This window comes from Lissotriton vulgaris, chromosome 2_2, assembly GCF_964263255.1.
Source record: "Lissotriton vulgaris chromosome 2_2, aLisVul1.2, whole genome shotgun sequence".
Classification (NCBI taxonomy): Eukaryota; Metazoa; Chordata; class Amphibia; order Caudata; family Salamandridae; genus Lissotriton; species Lissotriton vulgaris.
In genome coordinates this window covers 97,025,900-97,049,240 of record NC_141688.1, presented here as the reverse complement: position 1 = coordinate 97,049,240, position 23,341 = coordinate 97,025,900, and the positions used below count along the sequence as shown (strand labels likewise).

Here is a 23,341-nt window from a genome sequence, read left to right as displayed (position 1 = left end):
AAGCAGCCGAGAACAACTAATACGTGCAACTAAAGGAGAACCAAAGTGGGCGCAAAGGAGAATTTACTACAGGCTCAAGCCAAGTCAGTCACATGTCAGGCATAATAATAGCGTACATCCAAGTCTGTCATTAATACAAAAGAGACTGACTACACACATTCTGGGGCCAATTGTACTTGTTTTACTCACCTGCATGTGTGTCCCTTCACTTTAATACCATTTCTTCCTAGGGAAATCTTTTGTTCATCTAAATATCATTCCCTTCAGACCCACAACCTTTGTTCTTGTTTGTTTTAAGTACTCAGATTATCATTTTCACTTTTGTACACTAAGGTGCGAGTTCACCAAATGCAAATAAATGTTGAAAAAATTATGTAACTTGACTACACTCGAGCACACGTCGTATAATGCTGCGCAATAGTAAAAGAATTGTTCACATAGTGCATTACATTAGCACCAGCAGTGGTTACTAACCTCTTGAGGCTTGCTACTGTCCTTAGCCCAAGAGCAAATATTGAAGGCAAAGGTCCAGAGAGACAAGGTTCCATTTTTAGCTTCAGTGCAGACTGTACATGTAAAGGGCGAGTGCGGCACAAAACATATTTCTGTAATTAATTCCACAGAGTAGCTTCAACGTACAGCTCTAGAGCGTTAAACACACCTGTCAACCATGTGGCTCTCAAACAGGGTGAAGCCCGATGCTTAGGAGGGTTAACCCATTAAAGTGATGGGAGAAATATCATTTTTGGCAGGCGATACTGATTCGCTAAGAAGGTAGCCTAATGGATGTCTATGGAGACATGTTGCTTTTATGGGGTCTATGTTACTGAAAGATGTGACAGCTGTCAAATGACTGAGGCTTATGTGACAGCTAAGCTTCATAGCACAGCTCAACAGTTTTACAGCACAGCTGCAGCTGGTACCTCAGGCGTCTAACTCAAGCATGCGGTGGCAGAGCACAGTTCAGACTTGTTGCAAGCGAACTCCAGGGCAAAGCTTGATACCATTGGCAACCAAGACTTTGTCAATTAGAACTAGTGCTTACGATGAGACAACAGGGGTATCAATTTTCTGTTTTCCTGGATCAAGCCCTGCCTAACACACGGAGCCCGTTCTCACCAATAACATTTAAATCCCACAACTTTTTTACAATAATTAGGAAGCTCATAAAGATGAAAGGGTTTTTGTAAATGTGTTCTAATACATTTCACTAAATATCAGGAATGGAATGTCAGATCCGTCCTTTTCTACAAATTGAGATAAGTCAAAAAAGTGTCATGTTCTGCTCTAACATGTAGTTCTTGTTGCATGCACAGCAAAGCCCTAGGAGTGGAAGCTCGGCAGTAAACATCACCACGCTGCGGTTGGCAGAGTTTTACTGATCTAAACACTCCAAGCAGAGCGGGCAAAAGTCAGCAAACTTCACCAGCGAAGTGGAATTTACTGTCTACCCCTATTTATGAGACACAGGTCTTCTCTTTAGTGCCACCACCATATCTACTAACTTCTGATAAGAGGGAGTGGTACAGTCTACCACAAGCAACATGAGCAGGGATTGCACTTCTGAAGCTAGAACAACAGACTGACATGAGGAATAGTTTCTACATTGTTGTGATGTTGTGTGAGAATTTGCCTCGCCATCTTCCCCAGACCCAGTCTACTAGGGGTGGTGCTGCAAAGACATTTAGTATTTCATCAGGCTGCTCACCTGTAGTATTTCTAATTTCTAATTTAAAACATTTATAAAGCGCAGCGTGCACCGAACGGTTTCTTGGCGCTAGTGGAGGGTATTGTCAACAGAGACAAAGTAGGGGCCTGTGGTAGAGCCGGGAAGGACGGTTACACAGGGAAGGCCTGTTTAAAAAGAAAAGTTTTTAGTTCCTTGCGGAAGGATACATAATGGGTAGCCGCACGAAGGTGGTCAGGGAGGGAGTTCCAGAAAGTGGGGGCCAAGGTGGCAAAAATTGGTCCCACCCCACTTTTTACGTCTGAAACGTGGGATCTGAAGGAGAGACTTGGAGGAGGAACGAAGCTCTCTGGGGGGAACGTATTCTTTTATTAATGAAGAAATAAAGGCGGGAGCAGTGCCTTGACGGGCCTGGAAAACCATGCAGGCGGTTTTAAACAGGGATCGTTCCTTGACCGGGAGCCAGTGGAGCTCCCTGAGAAGAGGTGTGGAGTGGTGGTAGCGTGGGAGACCAAAGACCAACCGGGCAGCTTGGTTTTGAACCATCTGGAGCCTCCTCAGGCTGTATGCTGGTATGCCATTGTAGAGGGCGTTGGCATAGTCCAGCCGTGATATCACTAATGTGGCCATGATCATTTTGAGTGCCTGGGGGAAAGGAAACGGGCGACAGTGCGGATAGTTCGGAGGGTAAGGAAACAGGAGGAGACTACGGAGCTGATTTGAGAGTGAAGGGTAAGCTGATTATTCATTTTGACCCCCAGTGTTTTGACCGTGGTAGAAGGAGTGGGGGCGGGACCAAGGGAGGAGGGCCAGAAGAGAGAGTTCCAGGGACTGGAAGAACCCCCGGTAAGAACCAACTCGGTTTTATCCGGGTTCAACTTGAGATGGTTGTGGTTCATCCAGTCCCTGATGAATGTCATGGTATACTGGAAGCTAGAGACGGAGAGGGGAGAGGAAGATAAGTCAAAGATGAGCTGGAGGTCATCCGCGTAATTGTACACTGTGACCTCCAGCTGCTGAAGAGCGAGAATGAGGGGAAAGATGTAAAGGTTGAATAGTAGGGGGGACAAGGAAGAGCCCTGGGGGACACCACACGTGACGGGGAGTGGGGTGGTAGTGAAGTCTCCTAGCTGGACCGCCTGGGTGCGGTCCCTCAGGAAGGAGGAAAGCCACACCAGGGCTGATCCCTCAATTCCGGCCGCCTTGACACGGGACAGTAAGATGGTATTGTCCACCGTGTCAAATGCGGCGGAGAGATCGAGGAGTACCAGCGCCTGGTGTTTGTTATGATCCATACCCTTCCTGAGGTTGTCCAGGACTGATACCACGACTGATTCAGTCGAGTGCCTAGGTCGAAAGCCAGCCTGGCGGGAAGCCAGTCCCCCATTGGCCTCTACGTGGGCGCTGAAAACCGCGGTGACATGGCGCTCCAGCACCTTGCCCAAGTAGGGCAGCAGGGAAATGGGGCGGTAATTGGCTGAGATGGATGGGTCAGCGCCAGGCTTCTTTAAAATGGGCACTATGGTGGCTGTTTTGAGCGCAGGGGTCACTACTCCCTGCGCAAGGGAACTGTTCAGGAAAGTAATGGGGGGTTCAGGACAAGAGGAATAAATTTGTTGCAGGATTCGCGCCGGACAGATGTCTGCTGGAGAACCCGACTTTACTTTGGGGAGTATCTTCAGAAATACCTCCTCAGTGAGGGGAGGGATGGAGGTGAGATGATTTTGAATGGTAGGAGGAGATAGGTCGACAAAGGCAGACGAGGGGGGGGGATGTTGGCCTTAATAGTAGCGATTTTGTCGAGAAAGTAAGTATTTAATTGGTTGCATAGAGGCTGGGATGGGGGAATTTGAGGTGAAGCTCTATCGGAGTAGGCCAGGTCCTGCACTATACCGAAGATTTCCCTGGGTTTATTTTCAGCTGACATTATTTTTGTTGAGAAATAAGAGGCTTTGGCGGCGAGGATTGCAGTCTTGTAGTCGGCGAGTGATGTAAGGTAAAGGGTTTTGAGTGAGGGATAGTAATTTTTTCTCCAGTGCCTCTCTGCCTGCCGAACGGATAGTTTTAGTTCTTTTAGGTGGTCGTTAAACCACCTGTTCGACTCCTTGGGTCGCCGGATGGAAATGCGACGCAGGGGAGCCATTGAGTCACAACCTCTAGCCAACCAGGCATTGATAGTGTTGGCTTGAAAGTCGGACGGAAGACCAGAGAGGGTCGGAGTGGAGTTCCGAAGGTGAGAGGTCAGTGTGGGAAAATGAACTCTGTTCCAATTCCGTGCCCAGATATTTTTGGCGTGGGGAACTTTGGATACTGGGTTGAGAGAGATGGAAAAAGAGATGAGGGCATGATCGGACCAAGGACAGGGAGTAACCGTCACCGGGGAAACTGGAAGGTTGAGAGACCAGACCTGGTCGAGTGTATGACCATGAGAGTGAGTGGGGACAGAAATGTGCGACACAAAATTCAAGGATAGGAGAGACTCAGTGAATTCTTTCGAGGCAGTGCACTCAGAAGGGTCCGAGGGCCAATAATTGAAGTCCCCTAACACCAAAACCGATGCGTAGTTAACCACCATGTTGGCCAGCAGGTCTTGAAATGCCGGCAAGAACAGAGGCGAAGACTGGGGAGGGCGGTACATTAGGAGACAGGTGATGGGGGGGAAGAAGGCGAGGGAGCGGACTGTAAGGAATTCGGTGGGGGGAATAGGGGTGGATGGGAGGATTTGAAAATTAAATTCCGACCGAGCGATTAACGCCACACCGCCGCCAACCCTACCTGCCGGACGATCGGCGCGTAAGGCAACGTAGGAAGGGGGGAGGGTAGCCAAGAGAACGGGAAGGGAAGAGTCACAGAACCAGGTTTCGGTCAGGAGCAATAAGTCAGGTTTCTCTGAGTCGAGCAGGACAAAGAGCTCATGGTGGTGCTTGACCGCTGACCTGGTGTTAAGTAAGAGAACAGATAATGACGGAGTAGAAGGAAGGGGCACGGGCGGGGGAGGGCCTTGTGGCGGAGGGGCGGGCTGTGAGGAGGGCAGTGTAGGGATGAAAGAAGGGACAAGTCCTAATGAGACAATGTGCCTACGGACGGATACTGAGAGTGGCCAATGGCCTTGGAGGGTGGTGAGCTCCTCAGAAGAGTATGAAATAAAATTGGCATGGGGTCGTGCCCCTAGCCCCGTCCGGCCGCGGACGGGCGCAGACGGGCTTGCCTTAGGCGCGCCGTCGGCGCGCAAACGGCGCGCCCGCTGCGCACGTCCGCTGCGCGTTCTGTAGATGCACATTTGAAATAGGAAGTCTCAAGGGCGGGAAGGGGGCGTGGCCTAGAGGTGGCGTGGCCAGCGGCGATGGACGCCGGTGTGAGGGGTCACGTGAGCGCTAGATCCGCTCCGTGGTGCCCTAAAGTGCAAAATGCTTCAACAAGGTATTTGAATACAGTTTTAAAATCACAGATATCAAAATTAGCACAAACATCGTCTACTCCCGGCTTTTCGCCTCAGGAGACAAACCCAACCGAGCGCTTGCAGATCGGCGCTTATGAAGGGCGGGAAGGGGGCATGGCCTAGAGGTGGGCGTGGCCAGCGGCGATGGACGCCGGTGTGAGGGGTCACGTGAGCGCTAGATCCGCTCCGTGATGCCCTAAAGTGCAAAATGCTTCAACAAGGTATTTGAATACAGTTTTAAAATCACAGATATCAAAATTAGCACAAACAGCGTCTACTCCCGGCTTTTCGCCTCAGGAGACAAACCCAACCGAGCGCTTGCAGATCGGCGCTTATGAAGGGCGGGAAGAAGCGTGGCCTAGAGGTGGGCGTGGCCAGCGGCGATGGACGCCGGTGTGAGGGGTCACGTGAGCGCTAGATCCGCTCCGTGATGCCCTAAAGTGCAAAATGCTTCAACAAGGTATTTGAATACAGTTTTAAAATCACAGATATCAAAATTAGCACAAACAGCGTCTACTCCCGGCTTTTCGCCTCAGGAGACAAACCCAACCGAGCGCTTGCAGATCGGCGCTTATGAAGGGCGGGAAGGGGGCGTGGCCTAGAGGTGGGCGTGGCCAGCGGCAATGGACGCCGGTGTGAGGGGTCACGTGAGCGCTAGATCCGCTCCGTGATGCCCTAAAGTGCAAAATGCTTCAACAAGGTATTTGAATACAGTTTTTAAATCACAGATATCAAAATTAGCACAAACAGCGTCTACTCCCGGCTTTTCGCCTCAGGAGACAAACCCAACCGAGCGCTTGCAGATCGGCGCTTATGAAGGGCGGGAAGGGGGCGTGGCCTAGAGGTGGGCGTGGCCAGCGGCGATGGACGCCGGTGTGAGGGGTCACGTGAGCGCTAGATCCGCTCCGTGATGCCCTAAAGTGCAAAATGCTTCAACAAGGTATTTGAATACAGTTTTAAAATCACAGATATCAAAATTAGCACAAACAGCATCTACTCCCGGCTTTTCGCCTCAGGAGACAAACCCAACCGAGCGCTTGCAGATCGGCGCTTATGAAGGGCGGGAAGGGGGCGTGGCCTAGAGGTGGGCGTGGCCAGCGGCGATGGACGCCGGTGTGAGGGGTCACGTGAGCGCTAGATCCGCTCCGTGATGCCCTAAAGTGCAAAATGCTTCAACAAGGTATTTGAATACAGTTTTAAAATCACAGATATCAAAATTAGCACAAACAGCGTCTACTCCCGGCTTTTCGCCTCAGGAGACAAACCCTAATTCCCTAATTTGTTATACTTGGCCAGCTAAACTTCAGATTTTGTCCCTGATCTCAGTTGATATTTCTTTTGTGAAACATTTGGGCACCAAGCAAGCAGCTACTAATTTGGAAAGTTTGGAATGGTCACTGAGATACCTTCAAGTCAGGGAAATAGCTGCTATGGTGGTTACCCTGCCACTGGACAAGTGTGTAGGCTTTTATTAGCAGAATTTCCTCTACATATTTTTGGCCACTTAAACTGTTGCTTAAATTGTCTCCTGAAATTCAGCTTCTTACGATGGGTTTACTGACCTAATGCTTGATTACAATCTATGTATATAAATATTACATTTCCCTTTTTGACTCTAGTAAGAGATCTGCCTTTTTAAAGCACTGCGTACTCTCTTACTAAAATAATATGCATTCTCTTTATCTTCAAGAAAATCTAACTAAATATTAGACTGTTTTGCATACTGTTTCCTTCTTAAAAAATTTGATCTACAGCATAAGACCCCAGATTAAATATTGCTTTAACTCCAGGTATAGACTGCTTCAGCGGTCTGCCAGATCTCATGTCAGCCAATCATACCACATAAAATATAGAGAGGGGCTTCAGTCACTGGCTTGCTTTGGCCCACATTGCGCAAGCGAGTGCTTAATTTGAGCTGGCAGTTGCCGATGAGTCTCACCTGCTTTCATTGTAAGGGACCAGCACTTATTTTTCCTCATCAGATATTGATAGAGAGTAAAAGAGGGAAAACACACAAACTGGAAAAAGGAGGAAGAGACATACTAAAATCCACCACAAAGGATCAGTAGGAGTGAGATAAAGGGGCAAGCAGTGTCGGATAATTGATTAAAGAGGCCAATTATTCACCATCTGTGTAAAAAACCATGAATCCACTTAGCTGGCATAGAACTGTTGGTAGTAAATGTAGTAAGTAACTGTAGGAGAGCAGGGTCTGCTTCCTATGGCTACCTCCACTTTTTGCTGTGATTCTATGGTTTTTCGACTTTAGTGTGGCTGTGGACCTGCTAATCAGGCCCACAGCCCAGCTGTTCTCTATCTAAATTGACACCATGTACTTTAGGTACATACCAGATTGGTTACTGGGTCACCCTTGTGAGCCCCTGTATAGTGTACCATTGGTACCCAGGGCATAGGTGCCACCTAGGCCTAACAGGGGCTGCAGCATGTATTGTGCCACCCCTGGTTTGCCTTCGAAACTGACACCACAGGTCTGTTCACACAGCCTGGGTAAGGTGGTGTAATCACCCCTTACTTAGATATAGTATACCTACATCTATATATACATATAGACACATATACACCTATAAGTCACTCCTATGGCAGGCCTTAACAATCCTGGAGGCAGAGTGCTTAGCTTTATGTGAGAGGGTGCCCTAGCATGAGCTGAGCCCCTCTGCAGCTTTCGGAACCATCTCCTTGTAGCTGTTCTATGATATAGCCATACCATATACTCTTAAGTGCATTATAATCCACGCGGTTAATGCTAACTTTGGTTTGGCTTTATCAAAACATGTCGTGTAAGGTGCCAAACACTTTGGAATACTACCATCCACCCTTCTAGAGGGAGAAGACATGTAGTAACTGGTTTACCCGGTTAAAGTTAAACAGAGTCTCAGCATCACAAAATGGATGCTGCTGCCACAGACACGAGTCTGCCCTCCTGCTACTGGACGAAACTCCGGCAGGGGAGGCCTGGACAATAGGTTTCCTGCCCAGGGAGGTGCTGGCACCTCCCCAGACAGGTTCTTTGTGTGTTGGGGCAGGGAGGGCTGCATCCAGTGAATGCTTTCCAGACACTGCCTGGGGAACACTAGGTGCTCCATGCATTTCCCAGTTCAAACCGGTTGCTGGGGCACTCAGAACCAGCTCTGGCGTGAAACTGGACAAAGGGGAAAGGGTGTAACCACCCCCACCCCAGGTCCACCCGTAGGAGGGACCTTAAAGTTAGTCCAACCCTAAACTTAGTATAAGTATAGGATCCCAGTCCCTAGGTCTTTAGTTTACCCTGGACGAAACTTTGAAACATATATCCTGGACATTCGCCATTCCATTTCGACTGGAAGATGGAACACATCTGCCTTGTGGTCAAGGAGTGACCACCCTTTTCAAACAGGCACCTAAAGCATCTTTGCCGGTCTGCATTTTCGAGGCTCCCGCGGATCCCGAAGAATCTGCGACACAGGACACAGACTTTCAAACATCTCCGAACCAACCTTCGCTCACAGCAAAGCTGAGACCCGTGGCGGACACGAGAGATGAGAGACGGTAACTCCTAGACATCCTGCATTTTGCTACCTGCATCGATTTCCTGAGGTATCCCGAAGTTGTGCATTGGGGTGCTTGAAGCCCCAGACCCAAGCACCTTTTGCACTGAAGCACAGAGCTCCACACTACACGAGTGGCCTGTGGGCTTGCTTTGTGCATTTCCGCTTGATGCGTCTTCACGCTTCCGAGTCCATTGGCTAGTGAGCCCCCAAGAAGACAATCCTTTACTTTAACTTGCTTTCCTGGTTGCTCCAGGCTTGCTCCAACTTCCCTGCAAAGGAGAAGTTCCACAGACCTTGCTGGTCTGCACTGAAGCCCATCTCGACATCCTGCGTGGGTCGCGTTTTCCAGGGCTTGTTGGGTCCAATCTGGATACCGACACCGCAGTCAACTAGACCCTTTGTGGTACAGCTCGAATCCAGCTCCTGGTTGTCATCGACACCTCCTTGTCCTCGTGGCTGAAGAGACAAACTTCACCTTTTCACCTGAAATCACCCGACATCTGGTGGCATTTTCCTATCGCTGCCCTGGTCACTGGCAAGTAGCCCAGAATCTGTCCCGTCTGCTTTCAGGTTCTTCAGATCTTCAATCCACCTTTGGATCCACCCGGGCACTTTTCCTCTAGTCGCATGCAGCACTTCTTTGCAGATCTCCATTGAAATCGACGACGAAACACGACACCAAAAGAGACCTTTGCACCCGGCTTCCGTGGGTGAGGTAACATGAGTACTCTGGTAGTCTCGAGGGTATTGGCCCTCCTAGTGTCCAAGTCTAAAAGGGTTCCTTCATAGTTCATTTAGAAGGGTCCTTAAATTGTAAATTTGTAACTTGTTCATTTCCCATAGAAAGTCAACGGTAACCCGCGGCTGTGTTTAGACACTGCACGCATCTCCCGTGGGCCTCCTACATCCTAACCTTTGGTTGTTTAGAGTAGCCCCAGCGATTCCACAGGCCCCAGGCCTGCTTTCTAATTCTCACGTGATTCTTATACCACTATTTTAGTTATGGTTTGTGAGACCCCTAGGGCAAAACGTATATTGTGCAACTTATCGTATGCTAATTAAGTAACTTGTATTGTACTTTTACCTCTGACCTCATAAAGAGTGCAGAGGGGTTGTGTTTAGAATAAATACATATATATTTGATATATACCTTGTGTGTTGTGCTTTCATTTGGTACTCAAGGGATGATAATTGGTAAAACAACTAGCTTAATTTACTCTCTGAAGTCTTAGTCTGAAGACTGCTCGCCACTGCTACCCCTAGGATAGCTTTCTATAAGGTTGACTTTACAACCACCATCAATAAGGGTCGATTAAATTGGTGCAAGGTGCCCACTAGAACTAGTGGACATCATTTGCCAGGCTAACTTCTCACAGAAACAATATTTTGAAATGTATGTTATGCACATACTTGAGCGTGAGTTCATTTATGTGCGATAAGAGCTTGTGTATGTGTAACCATGTGTCTGTATGTGTAAGCATGTGTGGCAGAGTGAAAGTGAGTGAGAGTCAGTTATAGACAGAGTGAGATTGTGTGGAATTGAGGCCCAAGTTTACTATTCTTTACGCAAGGCAACGTCTGCACCAAAGATACTGTGCTGCCTTGCGTCAAATGGAGAGGAAAAAAGGCCCATATCTATTTAGATATGGTGCATTGTTTCTCTCCTTGTGTGCTGGTGTACTTTTGGCAGCCATGCGCCAAGGCACACACCCTTGTTCCACAGTCCAAGAGTGCGTGCGTTCTCTGAAGCATAGGTTTTGTACTGGAAGGGGTACACTCCTAAACAAAAACTATGCTGTAAGGCTTTTCCCACTTTGTTTGCAACACAATGAGAAGCTGGTTTTAATAACTAGGTTTTCTGTTTTAAGATGTGACCAAAAGTTTAAAATATTGGCTACAACAAAAACAGGACTGTATGCATTAATATGAAAGGAATTTGTATTGTGAAAACCCACAAAAATGCGGAAAGCCGACAACAAGCCTAAAGACCAATGATAGGAGAGGAAGATGGTTATTGGGCTGTGATTACACTGAGCTGTAGTGTTTTTAAAGAGGTGTGTCTTTAACTCTTTCCTAAATTGGGTACGGCAATATTGTTCCAGATCCTTGGTGCATAGATGGAAAAGTCCTGCTACCTTGTTTTTTTTTTATATTTTACACTTTTTTAGTCTCCAGTCTGATGTAGGTCCAGCTGCAGGAATGCAAAGAGCCAAAAAGCATGGTGTGCTTATTCGCAAGTTAGGTAGGGGTGCTGATCATGATAGCTTTGCGAATTCTGCAGCTGGTTTTAACCCCTTGCCTGCTGATGACGGAACCGCTCCGTCATCAGCTGCGGTGGCGCTGTGCTGATGACGGAGCGGTTCCGTCATGGCCCGCTCGGCGCTCCTGCGCGGCACGAATTCCGCGCCTGCACTGAGTGTTCCATTGAGCGGGCGGGCCATGACGGAACCGCTCTGTCATAAGCACAGCGCAACCGACGCTGGTGACGGAGCGGTTCCGTCACCAGCATGCGGCCGCCGCGCGGCCGCCCCGCCCCCTTAGCACTGCGGCGGAATAGCCGCCGCAGTGAAGGGGTTAAAGATGGTTAGGGCCAGCAAAGAGAGCTAATGAAGTTCCATAAGGATGGATTTGATATGATCATATTTTTCCTGCACTGGAAAAGACATTCTTCAGTATGTAGGATTTGCTTAACGGTTGTCAGTATGGCATTTAGGAGGCAATGGAGCAGGGCGTTATCAGTATTCACATATGAGAGTACAGGAGCATGAGCACAGCTCTTACGCCACTTTCTAGAAAAAATGGCTTCAAATTCTTTAGAAGAGAAAGCTAGTGCCATGTGGAATTTTTCTTTTTGGCAATGTTTCCTCGTAGGTGCGGTTATTGTTCACTGTTAATCCAAGCTATTTGGTATTTGGGAAAAGTTAGGACTTGAAGTGGACAACGGTCATTTCATTCAGTCTGATTTGTACAATTACTTGCTTGTTGTTTCTTGGCAAATAACAGGTATTCTGTCTTGGTTGGGTTAAGCTTCAGGTTGGCATTGGACATCAAGTTCTGGATGAAGTGCAAGACTGTTTGAGGCAATGGATATCTAGAACAGAGGAAACTTTCAAGTAGAGATGTGAATTCAGTGGCGGCTCCTCCGCTAAGGTGGAGGAGTGATGCCGTATTATTTTTATGGTATTTTCCAGTTTTGTTTAAGGGGCGTGGTAGGGCTGGGCTATCAGTCAGCTGGGGAGGAGTGGTATGTGCATTTAAGAGAGTATGGCAATTTGTCAGCCATCTAGGGCCAGCCAAATCGGCATGTGCACTTTGCATGTTCTCCACCCAGGGAGAACATGTCCAGGCTCCCACTCCCAAACTACAGTGTTCAGATCCAATCACACCGCTGCTATGAGCAGAGTTGTGATTGGCTGGGAGAGACTGTGAGCTTCTTGTTCCTGAGTCATCGTTTTAAGAAGAAAATGAAGAGAGGTTGGAACCGGGTAAGTACAATTTTATTTCTTTTTTAATCCCTCCTCCTGTCCCCACATCCCCACTGCCTTCAGGTGAAAAGGACAGCTCAAGTAAATATTATTTTAAGAATCTTGTCCTGAAAGAAATCTGCAAGCCTGTCTAAAAGTTCTTGGGACAGAGTAGCACCACTATTGCATGCCTTTGGTACCAAGAAGGTATTGACAATCTGAAAAGTGACTTGTAGGTCATTGTTAGCTGAATTGATCTTCGTTTTTAAAAAAAGAGGCCTGTGTTGATTTAAAGGCAGTGTGATATGTCTTCAAGGCTGCCTTATACGTGTCCGTATTTGGCATAGCAATCTTTAGTGCCACTCTCTTCCCAACCTCTTACAGGCCCTCCTTTCCAGGGCAAGAGATGGAGAAACCCAAGGGGCAGAGGAGCTGAGTTTGAATTCCTTCCTTGACCGTAGTAGGGCTAAATCTTCAAAGGCTACCTGTAGCAAACTGGTGACTGTGTCATCATCATGATCAGTTCCGCCTGAAAGAAGAGCAACAATGTTGGAAAGGAACAACAGGATGTGGGAGCACACCGCTGACCTCTTAGGCAAGGTTCGCCCCAGGCATTCTGGGAAATGCAGTCTCTTGTAGCTCGCTCCGATATTTTTGGGTGTTTCGCCAAGGTTGGCGCAGATAGTGATGATCTCTAGATACGTGTTTCTGGTTTATTAACCATTATCAGTAGAGAATACAGTCTTGTATTTTGGGGTTTGCTGAGTAGGCTGCCAAACATTATATCAGGTCCGGTACCTCTCACTGCCGCGCAAGTGCTTCATCCACTAGCTTGTCAGCTCAATGACTCACTGGAGTACTTTAAATAGACAACAGGATGTGGGAGCACATCGCTGACCTCTCAGGCAAGGTTCACCCCCGGCATTCTGGGAAATGCAGTCTCTTGTAGCTCGCTCCGATATTTTCAAATGTTTCGCCAAGGTTGGCGCAGATAGTGCTGATCTCTAGACACGTGTTTCTGGTTTATTAACCGTCATCAGTAGAGAATACACTCTTGTATTTTGGGGTTTGCTGAGTATGCTGCCAAACATTATATCAAGTCCGGTACTTCTCACTGGCGCGCAGGTGCTTCATCCACAAGTTTGTCTGCTCAATGACTCACAGGAGTACTTTAAATAGACAACAGGATGTGGGAGCACACCCCTGACCTCTCAGGCAAGGTTCGCCGCTGGCAATCTGGGAAATGCAGTCACTTGTAGCTCGCTCCGATATTTTCGAGTGTTTCGCCAAGGTTGGGGCAGATTGTGCTGATCTCTATACACGTGTTTCTGGTTTGTTAACCAACATCAGTAGAGAATTATGGGGTTTGCTGAGTAGGCTGCCAAACATTATATCAGGTCCGGTATCTCTCATTGGCGCGTAGGTGCTTCATCCACTAGCTCGTCAGCCCAATGACTCACAGGAGATGTATTTAGAGTGAGGGAGGTGTGTCAGATCCATGGTGAGTAGTGCATGAAGGGGAGCATTACCAATGATGGATTTCTCTATTTCTATCCATAATGGAACATACAATGGGTCTTCGACAAACCAATACGCCCCTTGTTTGCACAAGAATGCTTTCTGGTAATTCCTAAAGTTGGGAAGCCCCAGGCCGCCTTTTTCTTTAGCTAGTTGCAGCTTTTTCATTGATTTCCTCGGCTTTTTCCCTTGCCATAAAAATGTACCAAACAATTTATCCACTTTGTGCAGGAAGTCCTCCGTGAACGTCATTTTTAGGGTTTCTACCCTTCCCCACCATGATAAGAACTTAGGAGACCAGCCCTCAAGCAACTTTGTTATTTTCTTTAAGAGTTGTTCTTCATTGGCTTGTAGAGTCGTGATAAGATCTTTGTCGAACTCTAATCCTAGATATTTAAAGCATTCCGGTTGCCAAGTTAAGCCTGATTCCCCCAAAATTTCTTTATTACCTATATTGTTCAGCAGTTTCACCTCAGTTTTATCTTTGTTTAATGAGTATCCCGATACTTTCGAAAACTCCTCTATAGTGGACATAAGAGCTGGTATTGCCTCATCTGCTCTTTCTGACATTATTAGGACATCGTCTGCGTATGCTGTAAGTTTTATGACGCAGTCTCTAAAGGGGATTCCAGGGATGTTGTTATTGTTACGGATTTGGTACAGAAAGGGCTCTATGGCTAACAGGAAAAGCGATGGAGATAGGGGGCACCCCTGTCTGGTTCCCTGTTGTAAATTGAAAGATGAGGAAAAGGTTCCTCCCACTCTAACCCTAGCTGAGGGGCAGGAATAAAGGGACATGACCAGTTTTGTGAAAGCCCTAAGTTGAATGTATGTAGAACAGCCTCCAGATATGTCTAGTCTACTTTATCGAAGGCTTTCTCTGGATCGAGTGATATCGCTGCAGTAGGGGTGGAGAGGATTTTTGCCTTCTCAAGGACGTGCGCTAGGATTCTGGTATTGTCGCTGGACAGTCTATGTTTCAGGAAGCCAGTTTATGAGGGGTGGATCAGTTTTGGTAGGATTTTCTGTATGCGTTTTGCTAGGATCGAGGCTAAAAGCTTGCAATCCAGGTTGATGAGTGAGATGGGTCTGTAATTTTTTGGGAGCTTCGGATCCTTGCCCTCTTTTGGTAATACTGCTATAACTGCCTCCACCAATGTCCCTCTTACCTCACCCGCATTGTTAATTTCACGGAACATATAAAGTAGTGGCGAGACCAGAGTTGAGGAAAAGCATTTGTAAAATCTAGCAGTAAACCCATCGGGTCCAGGAGCTTTCCCGCATTTAAGCGACTTAATGGCTTCTACAACTGCGGGCTGTGATATCGGATTGTTGAGTGCTTCACGGTCCTCCATCGGGAGGGTAGGTAAGGCACATTTGTCTAAATAGTCTTTAACCTTATCTTTTTTTACATTTTGATTCCTGGCGTATAAACTCTCGTAGAACTCTTTAAATATTTCTGCAATTTTGAGGGGATCAGACGAGGCCACTCCCTTGCTATCTAATAATGAGCTGATTGTGTTTTTCTGTATTTTAAATTTAAGGTAGGCCGCTAGGCCCTTCCCCGCCTTATTTGATTCACAAACTTTAAAGCGCTTCCTCCTATCCAACCATACTCCAGCCCTCTCACTTATTATTTTATTGTAAGTGTATTTTTGGTTAGTTAGTTTATTCAGAGTCTCATCTGTCCTATCCTTTAAGTAGCTGCTCTCTAGAGCGGAAATTTCACCTTCCAGTTTCATTAAGGCAGCGTTGTAGTTTTTGTTTATAGCGGATGTAAGTTTAATTATGATTCCTTGTATGGTGCTCTTTAGAGCCTCCCAGCGAGTGGAATCAGTGATGTCTCCCCTTTTGTTATCTGCTAGATAGTCTTTTATTGCAGCATCAATAGTGTTCCTGTGCTTCTCGTCACCTAGGATTTCCTCGTTGAAGCGCCACAATGATTGGCGGAGTGTCGGTTTTAGGTTTGAGACCGTGAGTGAGATGCAGGAATGATCTGAAATAACCCTTTTCTCTATGCTTGTGTCCTCAATTCTGGCTATGGCATTTTTAGTGATAAATAAGTAATCAATTCGGGAGAATGAGTCGTGTGGAGGGGAGTAGAACGTATAGTCCCTACCATCTGGGTTTTGTAGGCGCCATGAATCTATCATATGAAATCTGCTACAGAATTTAGTGAAGGCCTTGTGCGCCTTGTTGCTGCGGAAGGGGCACCTAGAGTCCCTGTCAAGGGTGGGGTCAGCCGGTAAGTTAAAGTCACCCGCAAGAATGTGTACAGCTGTGCCGGGGATAGTGTCCAGCTGTTTAGTAAGATCAGTCCAGAATGATAGTTCACATGTGTTGGGGGTATAACCATTTGTAATGTAAAATTCAGTGCCATCTTTAAGCAGTTTAGTCGTGACCCATCTTCCTTTAGAGTCTGTTGTGGATGAGATTAAATCTACGTTGGCCTTTCTTGCAATCAATGTTACTACCCCATTCTTTTTTGCAATTGCTTTGGACCCTACAACCTCCGTAAAAAATGTATACCTGAGTGTATGGAATTGTTTGGCCTCTAATTTTGACTCTTGTAACAGGGCAATATCACCTTTCTGCCTGCGTAGGTAGTCGAGGATTTTTTGGCGTTTAACAGGTTGGTTGAGGCCTTTCACATTAAGCGAGAGTATTTTTAATTTGCCTATTCTCGTCGTCCCCATGGGTGTATCAATTGATGTTGTCATCATGTTTGTGTATCAAGACATCCAAGAGGGTGAACCTATGCACATATATACGTCTGGCCTCGGGGCGTCCCAGTGTAAGTTTGTGGCAGAGTCCTCGTTTATTACCTTTATCAGCCCCAGTTGAGCCTTTCCTACATGTAAGGGTATTTTGACAATTGAGCATTTAATTTTAACACTAAGTGCTAGGTTTTGCGAATCTTTTGGTAACGACATGTATACTCTGGGCAGTCTGAGCTGTGAGCGTAGGTACCAGTGAGAACAAAAATAATAGCAAGAATCAAAAACAACAGAAATAGAAAAAAACAACCCAAACCCAACCCTTCTTCCCTTCCCCTCCCACCATCCCCCACCCACTCCCTCAGCCCACCCCTCCCATCCCAAATGTAGAAATAGAGCATGGCGAGTCGGGGAACAAAAGCGAGACCACCTCCATAGCAACACATTTAACAATAATATGCGTTGGGAACCATATCAACATTCTGAACATCAATTAGGAATCAAATAGAGATCGCATCTTGTTCTATCAAGCATCTACACCCGTAGTCTGTGACCACGGACATCACTCCCGCTGAAGGCAGGCTGTGCAACAACTTCTCATTGTGATAACTATAGAAAACATGTAATACATAAGTACATAGAAATGCAAACTATATGCAAGGCACCATTATCCTTAGTGTATTTGATATGGGATACTTCATTAAACGAGCATACTATCTCAAAAATGTTATATTGTTGTAAGGTACCTCTAGCAAGTCTTAGCGGTCTGTATTGTGTGGACTACAAAATGAGACTGTAAAGGGTACTACACAGTAGAATAGAGAGAGCAGTCTGCGATACAGATAAAGATATTCACTTATAGCCAGTGGCAGACGCCCCTGCCGTTTCTGCCTCTGTGAAGTCCATGGACGCGTCCTCCGGGTTATGTAACAGACGCTTGAGGTTTCGTGGATTGGACGCCGGGAGGAATGGCGGCGTGAATCTCCGCTCTCTCCGTAGCGACCGAGGTTCGTGAAGCTGGGGACTGCTATCATGGCGTGAGAACGGTTCCGAGGTGATATTCAGACGTCAGAAGGCTAGCTCTACCAGGGGAGACCTTTTGGAGCAACTTTGAGCCCAGCAAGACTGATCTGTGACCCTGAAGCATCGGCCCGGGCAGTAACGGCTCCGAGGGTCTCTGCGTCACCTGCAGCCAAATCAGGACCAGACCCCAGGAAGGTGGGGGTGAGTACATGGATCGGTATGGATCCTGAACGAGATAATGCAAAATAAACACCTTGGCTGAGGATATCTGGGCTTCAGAGCGACGCTCACAAAATGGCGGGGTGGTCGATCTAAAATAACTCCTCACGGGGACGAAGGCAATTAAAACTGCATCGGGACATCGGTGCTCTTTATAGTGACGCCAGGCCACATTGAATAACGGCTCCTCATCAAGTTAGCTTTCAATCTTTTAAATAAACGCCAAAGTGAGCTTGAATGACAATGCTGAACACTACTAGCCACCGCACTAGCATTGAGATATAGCACATTAAAACGGCGCTTACCTTACGGCAAGAGGCACTCGATTGTTCACATTGCACCCTTTATCAGCCCATGCACCGCTAGCTGCACTTATACATGCACCGATAACAAACATCATTGGTGGAGCTGTATTGGGGTGTATTGATCTCAGAAGTGACACACACAAAGTGGCGGATGCTCGGCTCAGGATCAGACTGCTGCATGAAATGAAGCGGCGCCTGGCAGATCACGCTATAGAAGCAGCTCCTTGCAAACGGAAGTAGAATAAGTGAGCTGATTGAGAGTCAATGCTATATCTTTGCCGGCGTTGTTGAAATCTCACTCCAGGTGCGCACGTTCACAGCTTAGAAGCACACCATTGTCACTGATCTGATAAGTGTTGGATGTGTGAATAAGAGGCAACTTTCACACGACCAAGTTGACCGCAGAATCATTGTTGCTCATGCTGTGAGGTGAAGTCACTGCTGTAATGCCGGATATAAGAATCTGTGTAATGCTGTGAAACTGCTATAGAATGCTATGAGAATGCTATGAAAATGCTATGAAAGCAGCGAAACGCCACGAAATTTTGTGAAGCAAACGTACATTTGGTGCTAAAGTGATATACCATCGTAGCCTGCTGTGGTCTGCTATGCTTGTACGTACTGGTGAATACAAGTTCTGAGGAGCACGCAAATCTGATTGTGGTCTATCTATATCTCTCAAAACAGAGTTAAAATCCCACAGGGTAACAAGGTTCTCCTATCATTCCCTGCATAGGACGGAAGAAACATGGGTGATAAAGAGAATGCTAAAGCTTTTAAACACCAAAAGGCTGAGCCACCAGCCCCGGTATCGCCGTTTAGAGGCAAGAAAGACTTCAATGATGCCATGGAGGTCATCTTAAGTAGACTAGAAGAAGTACGAGACCTAGCTAAGTCCACAAAAGAAGAGGTAGTGGGGGTTAGGCAAGATATTAAGGATATTAACTCCAGGCTATCCGAAACTGAGACAAGAATTAGTAGGCTTGAAGACTCAGATAACAAGACCTGTGGTGCTCTCAAACATCTCACTATAAATTCTGACTTCGTCACGAAGAGGCTTTCGGAGTTGGAAGACAGAAATTGGAGAGGAAATCTTAGAATATTTGGCATACCCGAGAATTCGGAGGAGTCCCACAGATCATGTATTGCCTTCCTAGAGACATGGTTCTCGCAAGCTACTAACCTCACTTTCGCCCAGCCACTGGAATTTGACAGGATGCACAGAGTCCCAGGCAGAATAACAAAAAATCAAAAAGGTCCGAGGTCTATCATCTGCAAACCCCTGAAGTTTCAACATGTGGAACAGATCCTCGCTTTCGTACGTAAAAACAACTATGTATTGTGGAAAGGAAATAAGATTTACATATCTCAATATTACAGCAAAGTAACTGTGGACATAAGGAAAGCCTTCCTTGCACTGCGTCCACAATTGCGGTCATTGGGCCACCAATATGGGTTCATCGGCCCGACTAAATTCAAAGTGACTATAAAATCCATTTTTTAATTCATTCATTCATTTTGAAAGGTAACCCCCAGGCTTGTGAAACCTGCTCAGACTGTCGATTGTCTGTCTCTAGAAGTACTTAGAAGCAATTAATTACACAGTGAGCGCTTTAAAAATAAAAGTAAACATGTTTACTGGGAGTACCGCCCCTCCTTTTTCGTAACTTGTGTGCAGACCACAGTGGGTGTCTGTAAGTTCTGGTTTTCTTTTTCCCCTCTCCTATTTACAAGTTCCGGTTTGCTCTTTATTCTCATTTCTTTACAAACGTTTCTAGTGCATTTCGAAAGCTCCCTTCCTTTCTCATACTTAGCTCTGATCTCTTTGACAAGAATGCTGCATCAACACAGACCCTTCATTCTCTCTCACACATCTGCTGTTTTTGAATAATTGAATCGCTGTGTGTTTAGCTTGTGAATGGTCTGCACCAAGGCGGCTAAAGCTTGGAAAAGCACAGACAGCATGACACATTTCTGACAAATTTCCACGAAAAAAAGTCACATTTAAGGGTCTTTTGCACACCTGTTTCTTTGGGTGTAATGGGACGCAAGCTTGTACCTATAGTATCTTGTAATGTCCGTAATGTTAAGGATATGTTTAGGAATGTTGCTGTAGAATGCTTAGGTAATAGTTCTCATGGTGCGTCCTGGGATCTAAGAGAAGCCAGTGCTGAGGGAGGACGTTCAGAGCTGCGGCGATCGGTGGGTGTTCTTTACCTACTTGAATAAAGACCCACCTTTCCATCTACCTAGAGTGTCTACATTATTTCATTGGCGACGACCTGATGAGGAGCGTTTTAGAAGCCAGGACTCCTTGGAATTAGGATAAAGTTGTAGTTTATTAAGAAAGATGAAACAACCATTGATCTGCACCTGAGCGACTCCCTCAGGCAACTGCCACCACCCCAGCATTCCAGAACCGCTTCTGCATGAAAGTACATGTTGCCAGGAAACGCTAGACATTCCATCTACTTAGTAAAAGCACATATTTTACAATGCAAGAATATAACACATCTCCCTCCTTAAGGATATACCACCCAAAAAATGTGATAACAAAAACAACATATGATACGATGACTATGTGCATGCTATGTGCACACATAGTCATCCCAATTCTTAGGGTTCGCTTTTGTGCGCATGCTGCGCACTCTCATCGCAGGGATGTTTCCTTCCACTTTTACAGATCTATTTATACCCACACAACCTTTAGACTTTAACCACCCAGCTTGTTCAGTAGCACTGCTCATGGATACCTTTCTAATATTCCACCATTTACTATCAGCGCCAGCTTCACATTGTTTCCTCTTACTTCCACCAGCTCCTTGGGACAAGACCACCAAGGAAAACCTTTCCTTACTCTATCACCTTGAAATACCCTTACAAACATACCTAGTTCAAACTGTTTTCCAGGTTTTATTATTTTCATGTTGTGTCTCTGATATATAAGCCTCTTGATACTTATCCACTCTGTTTTGCAGGAGTTTAAGAAAAACACACCTCCTCCTAGCTTTGTTCCTCCATGCCGGGACAGCTACAGTACAGAGTATCCTCCCTTTGAGCAAATTAAAAGGTGTCTCTTTGGTCCCTGAATGAAGATTGGTCCTGTAATTCCACAACATGTCTTTGACTTGACGTTTCCAACACGTATTATTCATAACTGCTAGTTGAAGGCATTCCACCAACACGCTGTTAAATCGTTTAACAAAACCATTGAACATAGGATGGTATACTGGGGTTTGGTTATGCTTAATTCCCCATTTGATCTAAAACTTCTCAAATTCTTCAGACACAAATTGGGGCCACTGTCTGTTACAATTTCTGCAGAACACCCCTCTTTCTGGAAAATGTCTTCACAAAACGTAATCACATCACTTGATTATACATCCCTCACAATCGAAACCTTAGGACACTTTGAAAAATAATCAACCATGACGATGGCATATTTTTCACACACATTCAGGTTTTCAAAAGGTCCGCAGATGTCAATGGCTATTTTGTTCCACAGGTGTGTCGGCAATGCTGTGGGACTTATAGTTGTCTTGTGTGTCATATGATTTGTCGCTGCATGTGCAAGCAATACAATCCCACACCTCATACCTCTGAATTTAGCTGTTGATCCCTGGCCACCAGAAATCTTCTCTGATTCTCCTATTCATGGACTACATTCCCCCATTCTCTTCATGCCTAAGTGTCTGCAACCTTTCCCTAAGTGCAGTAGGCACCACTAGCCGATAACCTCTGCTCACAACACCCAAATAACTGCCAATTCTGTCCAAAAAATCTTGAACGATTTAAAATCTTTCTCTAACTCCCACCCTTATTTTAACACAACGCCTCCACTAATCTTACACATATATCATCCTCAGTTAGAGCCAATTTCCAATCTTCTTTATTAATAGCACTGCACACATCATTCACCTCTGGCACCATCCATTCCTCTTCCTCTTCTTCCTGCACCCACTCCAAAGGTAACCTTGATAAACAATCACCTTTAATGTTGTTTGCACCTGGTACATACTTCATTTAAAAAATGTACTCCTGAAAACGTTTAAGCCAATTTCATTTCTGGGAGTGGCTTTACCTGTACCTTTCATTGAAAACAAATTTACCAACGGTTTGTGGTCAGTACGTACTTGAAATTGTTTATCCCACACATGGATTAGGAAATACTGTACCCCCACCAACACACCAATGCTTCCTTCTCTACTGTGGAATGTGTATGCTTAGCTCCTCTCAAGTTACGAGAGGCAAAAGCCACTACCCTTTCTTTGCCCTTGTGAACTTACATGAGAACAGCTTTAAGACCATGATTGCACATCAGTTACTTTCATTCTCTCATCAGCCAGTTCAAATGATTTTACAGGGACCCCATTTGCTATGTGTTTTTTCACATCCTCAAATGCCTGTTGACAATTATCAGGCCACTCAAATGTTACCCCCTTCTTCATTAGACTCCTCAACAATTGTACTATATCTGTAAAATGGTGCACAAATTTGGAGTAATATTCCGCTAGACCAAGGAACAACCTAAGTTGATCCTTGTCTCTCGGGGAAGGGCATTCTCTATGGCTTCCACTACGCTCCGCTTGGGGTTGGTACACTCACTGGTTAGAGTGTGATGTAATTATTCTACTTCCTTCAAACTAAATTAGCATTTTTCAAGGCTAATCGTGAGGCCTCCATCCATTAATCTCTGTAATACTTTTTTCAAAACTTTGTCATGTTGACTCTTGTCACACCCCCACACTAATACGTCATCTTGAAATACCAATACGTTTTTCAAATCAATCAATAAACTCTGCATGACCCTTTAAAACATGACAGAGGCTGACGCCAGCCCAAAAGGCTCCTTCAGGAGTGATTAATGAGGTCAAATATTTTGACTCTTCCTGCAATAACACAGGTGATATGTACTGGACATATCTGAGGTAGTGAAACACGTGCCCCCTTTCACACTCGCTAACTTCTCACTGATGCGAGAGAGAGGATGATGATCAATCCAAATGTTGGCATTCAGATTCCTCAGATCAATGAACATCCAAATATTCCCATTAGGTTTCTTTGCAATAACTATTGGAAACAACCACTCGGACATTTCTATAGGCTCTATTACATTACCCCTCCATGTATAATCTGCATAAGTCATTTTTTAACTTGCCTCTCAACATTAAGGGAACATTTCTTACTTTGTGCACTTTTGGCACTGCCCTGTCCTTCAAGAAGATGTAGTGTTTAAAGTATTTGAAACAACCTAAACTGTCCATAAAAAGTTCAGGATACTTGGTAACCCAACCGTTGGTGTTAGGACACGAAGTCAGCAGAATTTACTCTGGATGATTCAGATCCAAAATGATATCCAATGCTTGTTGTTCCTTCCAACCAAGTAGGGACCTTCCTTTCTCCACAACATATAGCTTGCCT

The 23,341-nt window shown here is 45.9% G+C and overlaps 1 protein-coding gene across 1 annotated transcript in view; it reads right to left on the bottom strand.

The window, feature by feature from the left end:
• Nucleotides 1-23,341, bottom strand: part of OTUD7A (OTU deubiquitinase 7A) — a 1,253,807-nt gene that overhangs the window by 1,137,740 nt on the left and 92,726 nt on the right. The window lies entirely within an intron of this gene.